A 16,328-nucleotide genomic window follows, 5' to 3' on the forward strand; every position below is an offset into this window, starting at 1 on the left:
TTGTCGGTAGGGGATGTAGTCATATGAGCTGCCGGTCACAATCCTAACAGCGGAATGCCGGCTACGGATTTATGATATGCGTCGAAATACTGACGCCGGAATGCAATGGACGCCATCCCGAACTAAGGTAAATCCGGGGTGCCCTTGGCGTTAGCCGCAGGGTGGGGTGGGGGGGTTAGGATTAGGGAGTCTAGAGGGGTTAGGTTTGGGGCGGAGTTGGAGATTAGGATTAGGCATCCCAGGGAGAGGTTAGGTCTTGGGGGGGGTAGGGTTAGGCTCCACCAGGGGGGGGGGGGGGCAGGTGGGGATAGGGTGCTTACCTGCCCCTGTCGGGATCTTCATCCTGATGGTCATCCGCTGTCGAGATTTGAACCGGCGCATTTAAATCCCACTCCATCGGTAGATATCCTACCCTTCTAGAGATGGCTACTGAGTGAGTGTCTCGACACAATGACTCGAATCATTGTTTGCTGTGTTGAGACAGTCGCCTCTCTAGCCTCTCACGCTGTTACTGCAGGGACCCAGGGTGTGTGAACTGACTCGTCCAGAAGGATCTCAGAAGTGCGGGGAGGCACTAACTCGGGAGAGTCACTGTTTCAGGATGATCAGTTCGGGGCTGAGTAGAAGGAGCTGGTAGCGACTCACTCTGAGTTGTGCCACTATCGCCGGGGCTCAGTCAGGGTGTGTGTGCACTGACTCTGGAGAGTCGCTTGCTGCATTAGGATGATGAACAGTGCGTGGCTGAGTCGGCGGCGTCCCTGCTATACAGCTCAGTAGTCTGCAAAAGAGCCGTGTCCCGAGACACGCCACTGAGCTGAGCCGTGCGACTCAACTCAGTTTGATGAATCACTTTGCCCATGACTAAATCCTTCTCCTACACCTAACCCTCTCTCCCCGCTGCCTAAACCTATCCTCCCTCCCCCCTAGTGCCTAACCCTAACCTTCCCCCCCAGTACCGAACCCAGCCTACCCCAGTGCCTAGCCCTAAGCCTCCCCCTAACCCCACTACTTACCTTTGGGATGCCGGCGCTGGGACTCTGACAGGTGTCAGGATTCTGGGCCAGGATTCGAAGTTTCGTCAGCCCACGTGGCCAGGATATTGACCACATCCCATATTTATAATGGGTGCAGGCTCAGGCGATGTTGGCCTCCAGAAAGAGAGGAGAGGGCCCCAGACAGTCTGGACACGTGTCCTTTCTATTAATACACCCCTGACTTGGTGCAACTTTGACTCTCTGCCATAGGTAACGATTTGTACTTAATCCTGAATTTTGAATCTTATTCGCATGGTAGTGGCATAGGCGGAGGAGCCTATTTCCAGTGTAGTCAGTGCTAGGCCTGAGAAGGAGGAGCATAATTCCTGTCAGAGATTGTAGTGTAGTCAGTGCTGGGCCTGAGGAGGAGGAGCCTAATTCTTGTGTAGTCAGTGCTGGGCCTGAGGAGGAGGAGCCTAATTCCTGTGTAGTCAGTGCTGGGCCGGAGAAGGAGGAGCCTAATTCCTGTGTAGTCAGTGCTGGGCCTGAGGAGGAGGAGCCTAATTCCTGTGTAGACAGTGCTGGGCTGGAGAAGGAGGAGCCTAATTCCTGTGTAGTCAGTGCTGGGCCTGAGGAGGAGGAGCCTAATTCCAAACCCTCCAACATGACCCATTCCATCAGGTACAAAATGCTCTGCTCCTTGACTTCCCACCTGATTTATGATTGCAGTCACGTGTGTTGAACTAGTTAATTGATGAGAAGGGAGCTTCAACACAGGTGGCTGCAATCATAAGTCAGGTGGGAAGTCCAGGAGTAGAACATTTTGTACCTGATGGGAGGGGTCACGTTGGAGGGTCTGTAATTCTTGTCCTGTAATAATTGTAGTGTAGTCAATGGTGAGGAGTATTCTAATTCCTGTCAGAGATTGTATTGTAGTCAGTGCTGGGTCTAAGGAGGAGGAGCCTAATTCCTGTGTAGTCAGTGCTGGGCCTGAGGAGGAGGAGCCTGATTCCTGTGTAGTCAGTGCTGGGCCTGAGGAGGAGGAGCCTGATTCCAGTGTAGTCAGTGCTGGGCCTGAGGAGGAGGAGCCTAATTTCTGTGATCTCAGTGCTGGGCCTGAGGAAGAGGAGCCTGATTCCAGTGTAGTCAGTGCTGGGCCTGAGGAGGAGGACAATCTCTGACAGCCTAATTCCTGTCAGAGATTGTAGTCAGTGCTGGAACTCAGGAGATGGAGCCTAATTCATACTTATATTCTCTCCCGGAAAGGTGCTGGAGACTCCCAATTTTTTAGTTGGTCCTCCGCACCCCCAGAAGAGTGGGTGGATCTCCCGCATCCCGCCCACTCTTCCTAGTGAAGTGGGCAGGATGGGGAGTTTATACCAGAAATCGAGGGTCTTTATGAAGGGGTCGGGGCTAATATGATGTGAATCAGAACCTAATTACGTGAGAGCCAACCTCCATCTATGTTCCGCAGCCCACAGGGCAAGCAAAGGAAAGAGCCATGTGAAGCCCACCAGGGCCGGTGTGAGATAGTGATTTAGCTGTGGAGTGCTGTACAACACGTAAGTTGGTGCATCATCTGTTACACAGTAATGAAATACAAATTGCCGTGATATTTCTAATAATGCAACATAGAACATGCATTTACTCATGTGTTTATCTGAATATTTAGTGCTGACGTATAATCATTTCTTGCAACCCTAGAACAGTCTAAGCATATATTTTTTATGTGCCCAACATGACAAACTCACATTGACTTTGATGTTAATGTGCTGGATGAGGTCTGAAGAAAAAAAGAAAAGAAAAAACCTTTATCGGTTGTGGTAAAATGGAATATCACAAGAAGTAAGCAAACTATCAGTTTTATATGGCATAATATGAATTACGGGCACTACTCTATGGCACATTATGAATTGTGGGCATTGCTGCATGGCATAATATGGATTATGGGCACTATGTGGTATAATATGAATTATGGGCACTACTCTGGCATAATATGAATTGTCTGCAATACTGTTTGGCAAACTAGCAGGAAAAAGGGGAGAGGGATATCATCGCACAGACCAATGAAAAAGTAACCTGTATTCATATACAAATGACCACTATTTCCTATAGTAGTGTGTCTAATCCTAAAACAAGGAATGCAGGTGGTGGTGGTGGTGGTGCTCACTAGAGTTGATATAATTGGCAACAAAGGCCCTCATTCAGAGCCGTACGCTCTGAGCAGAGCGCACGCTCTGAATGAGGGCCGCCCTCCATAAAAATGGAGCGTCCTCCTGGACGCTCGTATAGCTGTGGGTCACCACCCACAGCCTATACGACCGTGCAGTTTGATGGCCGCGATGGTCTTGACCATCGCGACCATCGAGACTGCGAGCCGGAGCCTGCGGTTGAGGTTTTCAACCGCAAGCTCCGGAGTGATTTTGGCTCTATCAGAGCCAAAATCACTCCCACTGACATCACTAGTGATGTCAGTGGGCCGGCTTCTGACGGGAGGCGTTCCCGTGGGAACGCCCCCGTCAGGGAGGCACGCCCCTGGCATGCCCACCAAAGGGGGCGTGCTGTCAATCAACATCGACAGCACGCCCCCTTTGATCAGACACAACGAGCGAAGGACTTCCTTCGCTCGTCGCGTCTGGCGCATGCGCACGACGGAGCTCCCTCCGTCGTGCGCATGCTCAGTGCAGAACATCGACCCACTTGCGAGCGGACAGCCGCTCGCGAGTGGGTCTGAATCAGGGCCAAAAAACGGAGAGAGAACGAACTCTGTATTGTGAGCACTCTTAAAGATCAATATATAAGTTAAAACATAGCCTTTAATAAATCAGATACAAATAAAATATCTAAGTACCAGCCGGTACATAACAATACTGGACACATTTAAATAGAACAGGAATATTAATCACATGAACAAATATATAGCGAGACAAAAACAAACACAAATGGACAACATCAAAAAACACAGTGATAAGGACACTGAAATAATGTGATACGCTGATCAATATAATCACCTACTACAGCTTTATCTAAATCATAAGTAGAGTTATCCTACAATAATATATGGCGAAATATAGAAAAACATAGATACCATACCAAAAACCAGATGGCATAATAAATAGAGAACTGGTTGGTATCATTAGACAAACACACACATTAAAATACCCCTAAGAGGAAGTATCAGAAAAGTCAGGAAAACAAGTATGATGCTGGCAACTCTGCTGCATCCCACCTGGCCTAAGGTCATCTATGGGAAAACTGCTAAACCGCCTGCATACAATAATCCTTAGAATCAACAGAGTGATTGATACATTGCTCAGGTATGCATTCTCACCCCTGGGCGTCTTGCTGATGTATAGGACACACGAGGGAAGACCAATTTTCTGAGTTAGTTTTCAATCAATCAGAGAGATATTTTTGATAAAAAAATTTCTAAATATAAAATTCTGTATATATTAAAGTGTAAGGATAGTGAGGGAAAAGGACCGATACTACCAGTTCTACCACTACCCACTTGTTCTAATAACCATAGGTGAGAAGTGTGACATGGAAGAACGGTAAACCCTCTCGAAAAAAAGAAATGAGTGATATGTTGCTCAGGTGTTCCTTTCTGCTTTCAGGTGTCATACCATAGGCATAGGACACCTGATGAGAGAAGTATTAATCTGAGATTATATCTAATCACTATGTAGGGATAGAATGCTAAGAACTTATGTATATAATTCAGCAAAGATTTATTCACACAGAATAGCAATCAATTGGTGCATTATACTGTGCAACATGTGCCAGAACATACAAATAAATACCATATCAGTAATTAAAGAAAATGACCTATGTGAAATCAATAGTTGACGATAAGACTAAATACAGTCGTGTGCAATATAGTGTGATTTTCCTGACGTATTATATCTGTAATTAACCACTCACAAACATGCAGATGTAGACTGTTAATTAAACATATCGAATCATTCGTATATCAGATAAGTATGGTCATCCTATAGTATATAATAATATGTTCTACATGTTGCACAGTATAATGCACCAATTGATTGATATTCTGTGTGAATAAATCTTTGCTGAATTATATACATAAGTTCTTAGCATTCTATCCCTACATAGTGATTAGATATAATCTCAGATTAATACTTCTCTCATCAGGTGTCCTATGCCTATGGTATGACACCTGAAAGCAGAAAGGAACACCTGAGCAACATATCACTCATTTCTTTTTTTCGAGAGGGTTTACCGTTCTTCCATGTCACACTTCTCACCTATGGTTATTAGAACAAGTGGGTAGTGGTAGAACTGGTAGTATCGGTCCTTTTCCCTCACTATCCTTACACTTTAATATATACAGAATTTTATATTTAGAAATTTTTTTATCAAAAATATCTCTCTGATTGATTGAAAACTAACTCAGAAAATTGGTCTTCCCTCGTGCGTCCTATACATCAGCAAGACGCCCAGGGGTGAGAATGCATACCTGAGCAATGTATCAATCACTCTGTTGTTTCTAAGGATTATTGTATGCAGGCGGTTTAGCAGTTTTCCCATAGATGACCCTAGGCCAGGTGGGATGCAGCAGAGTTGCCAGCATCATACTTGTTTTCCTGACTTTTCTGATACTTCCTCTTAGGGGTATTTTAATGTATGTGTTTGTCTAATGATACCAACCAGTTCTCTATTTATTATGCCATCTGGTTTTTGGGTATGGTATCTATGTTTTTCTATATTTCGCCATATATTATTGTAGGATAACTCTACTTATGATTTAGATAAAGCTGTAGTAGGTGATTATATTGATCAGCGTATGACATTATTTCAGTATCCTTATCACTGTGTTTTTTGATGTTGTCCATTTGTGTTTGTTTTTATCTTGCTATATATTTGTTCATGTGATTAATATTCCTGTTCTATTTAAATGTGTCCAGTATTGTTATGTACCAGCTGGTACTTGGATATTTTATTCGTATCTGATTTATTAAAGGCTATGGCCCTGATTCAGAGCCGGACGCTCTGACCAGAGTGCTCGCTCTGAATCAGGGCCCACCTCCATAATTATGGAGCATCCTCCTGGACGCTCGTATAGCTGTGGGTCACCACCCACAGCATATACAAGCGTGCAGGATGATGGTATCGCGACCTTCGCCACTGCGAGCCGAAGCCTGCGGTTGAGTTTCTCAACCGCAAGGCCCGGAGTGATTTTGGCTCTATCAGAGCCAAAATCACTCCCACTGACATCACTAGTGATGTCAGTGGGGCCGGCTTCTGACGGTAGGCGTTCCCTTGGGAACGCCCCCGTCTGGGAGGCATGCCCCCGGCACGCCTACCAAAGGTGGCGTGCCGTCAATCAACATCGACAGCACGCCCCCTTTGATCAGACACAACGAGCGAAGGAAAGTCCTTCGCTCGTCGCGTCTCGCGCATGTGCACGACGGAGCTCCCTCCGTCGTGCGCATGCGCAGTGCATACCATCAACCCACTTGCGAGCGGACAGCCGCTCGCGAGTGGGTCTGAATCAGGCCCTATGGTTTAACTTATATATTGATCTTTAAGAGTGCTCACAATACAGAGTTTTTTCTCTCTCCGTTTTTTGTTGCCAATACTGTTTGGCATAATATGAATTCTGTGCAGTACTCTGGTACAATATGAATTCTGGGCACTATTCTGTGGTATAATATGAATTGGGGGCACTACTCAATGGCGTATCTAGGGGGGGGGGGTCAAGCAGGGCACGTGCCCTGGGCGCTGTCAGACCCGGCGGCGTGGAGGGTGCCTTTTTCCGCCGTCCAGGGCAGTGCGGTTCGCGGCACTAAACACGAATACAAACACGCCTCCACCGCCGGTGGTGTGTTTGTTTGTTATAGCACTGCAGTCAATAAGAGTCAGACAGACTCTTATTGGCTGCTGCACCCAGGGCCGTCGCCAAGCTGGAGCTCACTCATGAGCTCCGCCTTCAAGCTCCCACTACTGGGGGCACTGCATAATGGACACTGCTGCAGGGGGCACCGTATAAGGGGCACTACTGGGGGTACTGCATAATGGACACTGCTACAGGGGGCACTGTATAAGGGGCACTACTGGGGGCACTGTATAAGGGGCACTACTGGGGCCACTGCATAATGTGCACTACTACTGGAGGCACTGCATAATGGACACTGCTACAGGGGGCACTGTATAAGGGGCACTATTGGGGGCACTGTATAAGGGGCACTACTGGGGCCACTGCATAATGTGCACTACTACTGGAGGCACTGCATAAGAGGCACTACTAGAGGGGGCACTACTACAAGGGGCACTGCTACTGGGGACATTGCATAAGGTGCACTACTACAGTGGGCATTGCATAAGGGGCAATACTACTGGGAGCATTGCATTAGACTATGAATAAAAACAGTTTTTATGTAAAATTCTGGTGCACTTTTTCTTAAAACCGGTTTACTTCACCCATATGAAAAAATATTGTTCAAGAGGTGTATTTACATCCACCATAAAAAAAACAATAATCACCCTTAATTTCCCCCTCCCCCCAGTACCCAGACCCAGTTAATCTCTCAACAGCACTGCTGGTCACATAAGATCAATGTTCTGAAAGCTGGCAAGCTTCCTACGTGTTGCTGATGTCACAGAACGTTTCCCAGCAGCACAGTGCAAATGTTTCTGGCAGTACTTGGTCTCTGGGTTGGATTCTGAATTGTAGGTAAAACTGTTGCAATGGCGGCTGCTTTCCGTGCTCGAAAATAAATTTGAATACCTTCCTGTACTCAGAGCTGCCGCATCTATGCGAACACCCCCATCCATCCGCTTGAGAAAGTAGCTGTCATGGCTATCAGTTGTGATTTGCACCAGCCGTACAGTATATCAGTGAGGATGTGCAGCAGCCGTATATCAGTGCCGATGTACACCAGCCGTATATCAGTGCGGATGTGCAGCAGCCGTATATCAGTGCCGATGTGCACCAGCCGTATACCAGTGCCGATGTGCACCAGCCGTATACCAGTGCGGATGTGCAGCAGCCGTATACCAGTGCGGATGTGCACCAGCCGTATACCAGTGAGGATGTGCACCAGCCGTATACCAGTGAGGATGTGCGCCAGCCGTATACCAGTGAGGATGTGCGCCAGCCGTATACCAGTGCGGATGTGCGCCAGCCGTATACCAGTGCGGATTTGGGCCAGCCGTATACCAGTGCGGATTTGCGCCAGCCGTATACCAGTGCGGATTTGCGCCAGCCGTATACCAGTGCGGATGTGCGCCAGCCGTATACCAGTGCGGATGTGCGCCAGCCGTATACCAGTGCGGATGTGCGCCGGCCGTATTGCAGTGCGGATGTGCGCCGGCCGTATACCAGTGAGGATGTGCGCCGGCCGTATATCAGTGCGGATTTGCCCCGGCCGTATATCAGTGCGGATTTTCCCCGGCCGTATACCAGTGCGGATGTGCGCCGGCCGTATTGCAGTGCGGATGTGCGCCGGCCGTATACCAGTGCGGATGTGCGCCGGCCGTATACCAGTGAGGATGTGCGCGGGCGTATATCAGTGCGGATTTGCCCCGGCCGTATATCAGTGCGGATTTGCCCCGGCCGTATATCAGTGCGGATGTGCGCCTGCCGTATATCAGTGCGGATGTGCGCCAGCCGTATATCAGCGCGGATGTGCCCCAGCCGTATATCAGCGCGGATGTGCGCCAGCCGTTTATCAGCGCGGATTTGCCCCAGCCGTATATCAGTGTGGATTTGCACCAGCTGTATATCAGTGTGGATTTGCCCCAGCCGTATATCAGTGCGGATGTGCCCCAGCCGTATATCAGTGCGGATGTGCGCCAGCCGTATACCAGTGTGGATTTGCCCCAGCCGTATATATCAGTGTGGATTTGCACCAGCTGTATATCAGTGTGGATTTGCCCCAGCCGTATATCAGTGCGGATGTGCCCCAGCCGTATATCAGTGTGGATTTGCCCCAGCCGTATATCAGTGTGGATTTGCACCAGCCGTATACCAGTGCGGATGTGCGCTAGCCGTATATCAGTGTGGATTTGCCCCAGCCGTATATATCAGTGTGGATTTGCCCCAGCCGTATATCAGTGTGGATTTGCCCCAGCCGTATATCAGTGCGGATGTGCCCCAGCCGTATATCAGTGCCGATGTGCGCCAGCCGTATATCAGTGCGGATGTGCCCCAGCCGTATATCAGTGCGGATGTGCGCCAGCCGTATATCAGTGCGGATGTGCCCCAGCCGTATATCAGTGCGGATGTGCCCCAGCCGTATATCAGTGCGGATGTGCGCCAGCCGTATATCAGTGTGGATATGCCCAAGCCGTATACCAGTGTGGATTTGCACCAACCGTATCCTTGGTGCACAACTCGCAATTCCACCTATGGACCCACGGCACACTTATCCTATGTGTCAGCGCCCAGTTGCCGCACCATTACTATTGGCAGAACCAATTCTATTGACAGTTGTCAGCAGTGTGTGATGGAGGTGTCAGTCCACATGGCAGAATGCTTAGCCAGGCCTATTGGTTTATTAACTGGTAGATAACAGGATGCAGGGTAACACAGGGTTAGTATGCACATACAGCAGTATGAGACAAAATCAGCCACGGGCTTCAAGGTTAATGCAGGTGTTGTGCTTAGATGGAGTAGCGCACACCTGTATATAGATGCAGTGGTGGCAGTGGGCCTTGAACTGTAATTGGTGGTGACACTGGGGTTTGTGGTGCCTGCATTATGTGGCATACTTGCCTACCCTCCTGATTTGGCCAAGAGCCCCCCGATTATATAAGAAGAGCCCCCAGATTATATAAGAATCCCCCGTAGCGGGGGGGGGTGACGCGATTCACGTAGGATCGCGTCATTTTGGCCCTGCCCCCTGCTTCACAATGCCGAGATTCTCTGCATTGTGTAGCGGGGGCGTGGCCAAGATGACGCCCCCACTCCGGCCACCAATGCTGGCCACGCCCCCAATTTTGATGGTTTGGCTACCTCCTCCCGGAAGGGGCAGCCAGAATGTCGGCATCTCTGCTGTGCGGTACAGTTTCCAATATAGCAAGTAGCTCAGTGGCCCATACTTCCTAAAAAGGAGGACATACAAAAAAGAATGCGCGGAGACCCTGCACATGAGCAGTAGCGCACTTCTGACCTGGGTCGGGGGACGCGGCAGTGATGTGACTCTGGCAGTGCTCCGGCAAGTAAACAGAATGGAGACAGCGCAGAGCGCTCTCCTTCCAACAGTTTGTCCCACTCAACGAAGGTATGCCTACGATCCGTACGACTCTCACTTACCCATAGTTGCTCTAATGGTGCGTACACACTGGGCGATATTTTGGACGACGGACGATGAACGATAACGAACAATGCGTGCTCCCGCTGGTCATTGGTCTTTGCCGTTCATCGCCCGAACATGCAGGCCAACCTGATGATATTGTCAGGTTGCTGCATGTTCGGCAATGAGGGAGGGAGCCCGGCACTGAACGATATTGTTCATAGTATCGTTCAGTGTTTGTGCTCAGTGTCGTTAACGACACTGAGCACACCCCTGCCGGGGACACACTAGACGATGTCACTCATGGAGCGAATCGTCTAGTGTGTACGCACCTGTAGTTGCAGGCCCTGACCTATGTGCAACTTGCTAAACATTATGAAACTGATCACAGGTGTTCTTGCATGCAACTCAGATACAGCGTTCACGCTCATGAAACGTTTTACCTGCTCAAGAGATGGCGAAAGAGAGGTAAAGAGATAGAACAGGCAGTGGTTGAGTTCCAAGAAGATCATTTTTATTCTTTCCCTACAGGCCAAATTTCCCCATCTGAGATTAATGCTCTCTGACATATAGGACAAAGCCATCGGATCACCTGCATGAACATCGGCCATCTGAGTGACCCTCATGTTACCTGATTTCTATACCTGTCGCCTGCTTTGACCTCCGTGCAAGTCATAGCTGCTTCCTGTAGCCTAATATCCACAGTCTCTCTTTCTGTTCTGTAATCTCTCGGCGTGTATTCACCTCCTTGCTGTTATTGCCAGTAATCAGAGCCTGCATTGTAAACAATTCAATCTCTGTGCCAATGTCCGGGCAACAAAGTGCCAATGAGCAAATAAGCTGTGTGGGAAAAGGGGTTGCTATAGGTAAAGTACACAAATAGTCGGTTCATATATTTACGATAAGGTTGAAGTTGTCAGGCATTACATGTACAGTATATGTATATAATGGAATAATCATTGTCTACAATTATTTATTTATTTATTACCAGTTATTTATATAGCACACACATATTCCGTAGCGCTTTACAGAGAATATCTTACCATTCACATCTGTCCCTGCCCCAAGGGAGCTTACACTCTATATTCCCTATGACATGCACACGCACATACACACTATGGTCAATTTTTTGTGGGGAGCCAATTAACCTACCAGTAAATTTTTGGAATGTGGGAGTACCCGGAGGAAACCCACGCAAGCACAGCGAGAATATACAAACTCCGCACAGTTAGAGCCGTAGTGGGAATCGAATCCATGACCTCAGTGCTGTGCTAACCATTAATTAATTGTTGTTGTCAGTTAGATGAAGTTCTCAACCCAGTATGTTAAGTCCTATGTACTTGTCTTATAGGATTTAACACAGTGATTGCTGGAAGGAAATGTATGACTGCAAATTAATGGCAGCCCTGAACTCAAAAGGGATGGTTTTACATTATGGGAGGGGGATCCCACACTGTGTGTCTCCATGCTATAGTGTAAGCCTGGTGCTGGTTAATCAGGGCCGAAACTAGGATATCCGTTACCCGGTGCAAGGCAGCAATTTTGCGCCCCTCACTTTCTGTACCTGGATTTTGTCCTTGCTCCTCCATAAGGCAGTGCACTACTCAGACGTCCCTGGTATAGTGACTTACATTATTCCACACACCATAATGCCCATTACACATTATGCCACACACTGTAATGCCTATTACCAAAGTGCCACTTACATATTTGCCCGACACCATTTTATATCCCACAGTAAGGCTTCTATGACATTACCTGCTCGTTGCCAGGGGGTTTATGCTCGTTGCCAGGGGTTACATGCTCGTTGCCATGGGGTTTCATGCTCGTTGCCATGGGGGTTTCATGCTCATCAGGGGATTTATGCTCGTTGCCAGGGGTGCCATGCTCGTTGCCAGGGGTTACGTGCTCGTTGCCAGGGGATTACATACTCATTGTCATAGGGTTTTATGCTCGTTGCCAGGGGGTTTCATGCTCGTTGCCAGGGGATTTATGCTCGTTACCAGGGGTGCCATGCTCGTTGCCAGGGGAGTTTATGCTCGTTTCCAGGGAGGTTTATGCTCATTGACAGGGGATTTCACGGGAGAAGATGCAGCTTTCAGCATCTTCTCAAGGCAGCGCCACCGTTCCCGGCACTTCCGGGAACGCTGTGTGCATTGCGCTCTGCTAACAGACACTAGAGGTCCAGTAGGACCTCTAGCATCTGTCTCTCCCTTGGTGGCGGCCATTTTTGGATGGCCGTTTTCAGCAGAGTCCATGCGGACAGCTAGTCCGCATGGAATCTGCTGAAGGCAGCCATCCAAAAATGGCCGCCACCAAGGAGGAGACAGACACTAGAGGTCCAGTAAGGACCTCTAGCATTTGTCTCCTCTTTGGCGGCGGCCGTTTTCGGATGGCCGCCGGATGGCTGAGTCAACTTTTTTCACCCCCCTTGCAATCCCCACCCGATGCGCGTGCACCTCTAGCCCCCCCCCCTGGTTGCGGCCCTGGGCTAATGGTAAAACAGGGGGACCCTATGCCGGATTTCCCCTGATTTTCAAGGACCATACAGGCTCCGAGGTCCGGGGTTGGTTTTGCTTTAGGAAGGGGGGGTACTCAAATTATTATTTTTTTATATATATATTAACCCGTTCTTTACACTGTCACACAACAAAGCCTGATCAGATCATACTGATCTGTGCAGTGCTTCGGACAAACACGCCTGCCACAGACAGGTCTATTGCTTTCTTCCATTCCCATGCGATTTTTGTGTGATTTTGATCGTATTTGTCAACACGATTCCTAGTAAATCCGTGTTTTCTATTCTTGTCTATGTAGACCGTACAATGTTTGGTCTGGTCCAACGGTCTAATGAAGCTGTGACCGGATGGCCTCACTTGCCCAGGCAATCGCAGGTTATTTTTGATCCCACTGGATCTATGGGTATTAGGGATTTCCTCTTACCGCCAGTAACTGCCTGTTACTGACTGCGTCCACTGTGTAGTGGGCGTGTACCTTCGCTGTCGCCACCAAGCTCCTTCACCGGCACTTGGTACCGCTTACTTTCATCCAGGCTTCTACACTGGCACCAGGAACTACTTCTCACAGGCTCCTACACTGGCACCAGGAACTACTTCTCACAGGCTCCTACACTGGCACCAGGAACTACTTCTCACAGGCTCCTACATAACTACCTGGAAACCACTTACTTCTTGGTATAGCGTTTTGCGCTATTCTGGTTCTCACAGGTAACAAGTAGATGCGTCGTTTTAAAGGCAAGTTTATTGCTCAATGTCTTGAAAAAGACAATTCCTCCACATCATACAGGTAATCTTGAGAAGTACAGACCTCTTTGAGAGTCTTTTATCCATACATGTCTACTCTCCCGAAAGTTGCGGGAGGCTCACGATCTTTCAGATAATATCCCGCATCCCTCCCACTTCCTATTGAAGTGGTCAGGGTGAGGAGATTTTATGGAGAATTTTCGGGTTCGCGAGTAGGGGATAGGGCTAAAATGACACAAATCGCGTCATTTAGTCCCGCCCCCTATTTGCAGACCCACATATCGCAGCCTTTTCCTGTGGTTGTGCGGGGCCTAATGACGTTTACAGTCCGCCCCCGAAAATGTCAACAGAATCTCCTCTCCGGGGGGAGATTTATAAAGTTTGCAAGTACGCTTTTATCTGGTTCATGTACACAATACAAGAGGGGATAAAAACTAGCCCTAGGTCCCTTAACCAATCAAACTATCTATCAAAATATAAATAGATATGTCTTACATTGCAAAGGAACTAACCAAATGTCCTCCTCTTTAGTATTTACCACCCAAAACCAATTGGCTGTCCTAAAACACAAACTGATCTAACATACACTATTAGGGGTATTCAATATGGAGCGAAAACTCAGTTTTTGCGTTAATTTTGCACCTATGACGTCATTATCGCAGGTTTTAGTTTTGCACCGTATTCAATTTCAAAGACTTTTCGCAGGTTCGAAAAGTCTTTGAAAAAAAACGGGGATAAGTTTTCACCACTGAATAGGTGTTGAAAAAAAGTGCAGAATTGGGGTTTAGGGGTGCAGGCTTAAAAAACATAGCCTGCACCCCTGGGAATGACATTTTAAAAATAACTGTGTCAAAAAAAAATTTTAAAAAAAAAAATAGGGACACCCCAAAAAATTAATTTAAAAATTGGGGTGAAAAAAAAAATGGGAAAAAATTGTTTAACAATAGGGAAATAGGTTCAGGGCTATTCTGCAAGTATGCGGCACGTGTTTTCTAGAATAGATTTATAGCGGCAGGTGCACAAATGCAGAATTTTAAAAAAATTACTTTAGGGACATAAAAATATGCTAGTACCCATTTTCATGTACCCCAAATTTGATGGGACCACTTAAAAAAATGAAAAAAATAACCTAAGTGCTCTTCTGCATCACTTCTTCAATGTCGGGAAAAAAGCACCTGCCGCAGCTATTTAAATCCCCGACTTTCATTTGCAGGCTAAAACGGGGGTACCCATAGTGATCCCCCATGTTTTTTCAGCTTTAGGGGGGTCCTACAATTTTTTCCAGAAAAATGTCGTAGTTTATCGCAAATCACACTTCGCCAGGTCCCGTTTTCGTAGATTTTATATTGAATATGTGGATAAAGCAGGCGCGCGCCCGATACTTTATCCCAGAAAAATCTCCGATGTGGAGCGAAAAGTCCAGCACGGACTTTTCACTCCCATATTGAATACCCTTCTATATAACTGATACTTTTAAAATCTCCCTGGGAGGACAAGCAGGTGGGTGGCGATGGGGGGGGGGCTGACAGTTAGCGTAATTAAGCCACACCCTTCGTGGCAAATTGCCGCGAATATCGTTTAAATAGGGGGTGGGGCCAAATAACGCGATTCTTGAAGAATCACTTCATTAAGCCCCAGTCCCTGCTTGGGGACCCCCGATCTCAGTGGAAATTCTCCCCATTCTGCCCACTTCACTAGGAAGTGGGCAGGAATGCGGGAGAAGTGCCTACTCTACTGGAGAAGCGCGGGGGGGGGGTTAGCCAAAAAATCAGGAGCCTCTCACGACTTCTGGAAGAGTAGGCATGTGTGGTATAACTGTTTCACAGGAACTGGTCAATTGCATTTATCTTTTCAAATATCTATGCGTAAATCCAGTTTGTGTTTTCCAATGTTAACGTCTTCAGTTCTTAGGAAGTTCCACAATAAGGAAGTTCTTTAAAAAAAAATAGTTTTTAGCCCAACCCTGGTTGATATTTTACATAGAGACACACAGGAGACTCCCTAGTCTGCATTTCAAAGAAAAGACTAGTCACGACCAAAGTTACTAGCCACTGCTAGTCTAGGGCAATTACCAAATCACTTCCTTTATCAAGATGGCAATTCCTTATACCATACAATACTCTTGAACCACATTCCTATATAAGTGCATAGTCTATACATTTAAAATGCATTTCGGATTTCAACAACCGCGCACTGGGCCTGATTCAGACCCGCTCGCGAGCGCTATGCGCTTGCAAGCGGTTCGATGGTGGCCCAGTGCGCATGCGCGAGACCTGGATAGCGACGGGCAAACCGTCGCTCCGGGTCTCGTACCAAAGGGGGCATGCTGTCGATGTTGAGTGACAGCACGCCCCCTTTGATGGGCGGGCCGGGGGAGTGGCTGCCCAGACGGAGGCGTTCCCATGGGAACACCTACCGTCTGGTGCTGGCCCCCCTGACATCACAAGTGATGTCAGTGGGAGTGCTTTTGGCTCTGTTAGAGCCGAAAGCACTCTGGGGCTTGCGGCCACGAGACCCTACTGCAAGGGTCTCGACGCAAGCCCGATGGTCGCGAAGGTCTTGACCATCGCGACCATCTTCCTGGCTGCTCGCTATAGCTGTGGGTGGTCACCCACAGCTATGCGAGCGGCCAGGAGGCCGCTCTAAAAAAACAGAGGGCCGGCCCTGATTCAGAGCGAGCGCCCTGTCAGAGCGTCCGGCTCTGAATCAGGCCCACAGTGCATTAAATATAACATGTTAAAAAGCATCATTCCATATACATTTACACTACATGGCTCTTTTAGTGCCGGTACAATATTTGAAATGGACGATCTATGCCTATAGGTTCATTG

This window comes from Taudactylus pleione, unplaced genomic scaffold (genome assembly GCF_031769625.1).
Source record: "Taudactylus pleione unplaced genomic scaffold, aTauple2 ptg000400l, whole genome shotgun sequence".
In the NCBI taxonomy this organism is placed as follows: domain Eukaryota; kingdom Metazoa; phylum Chordata; class Amphibia; order Anura; family Myobatrachidae; genus Taudactylus; species Taudactylus pleione.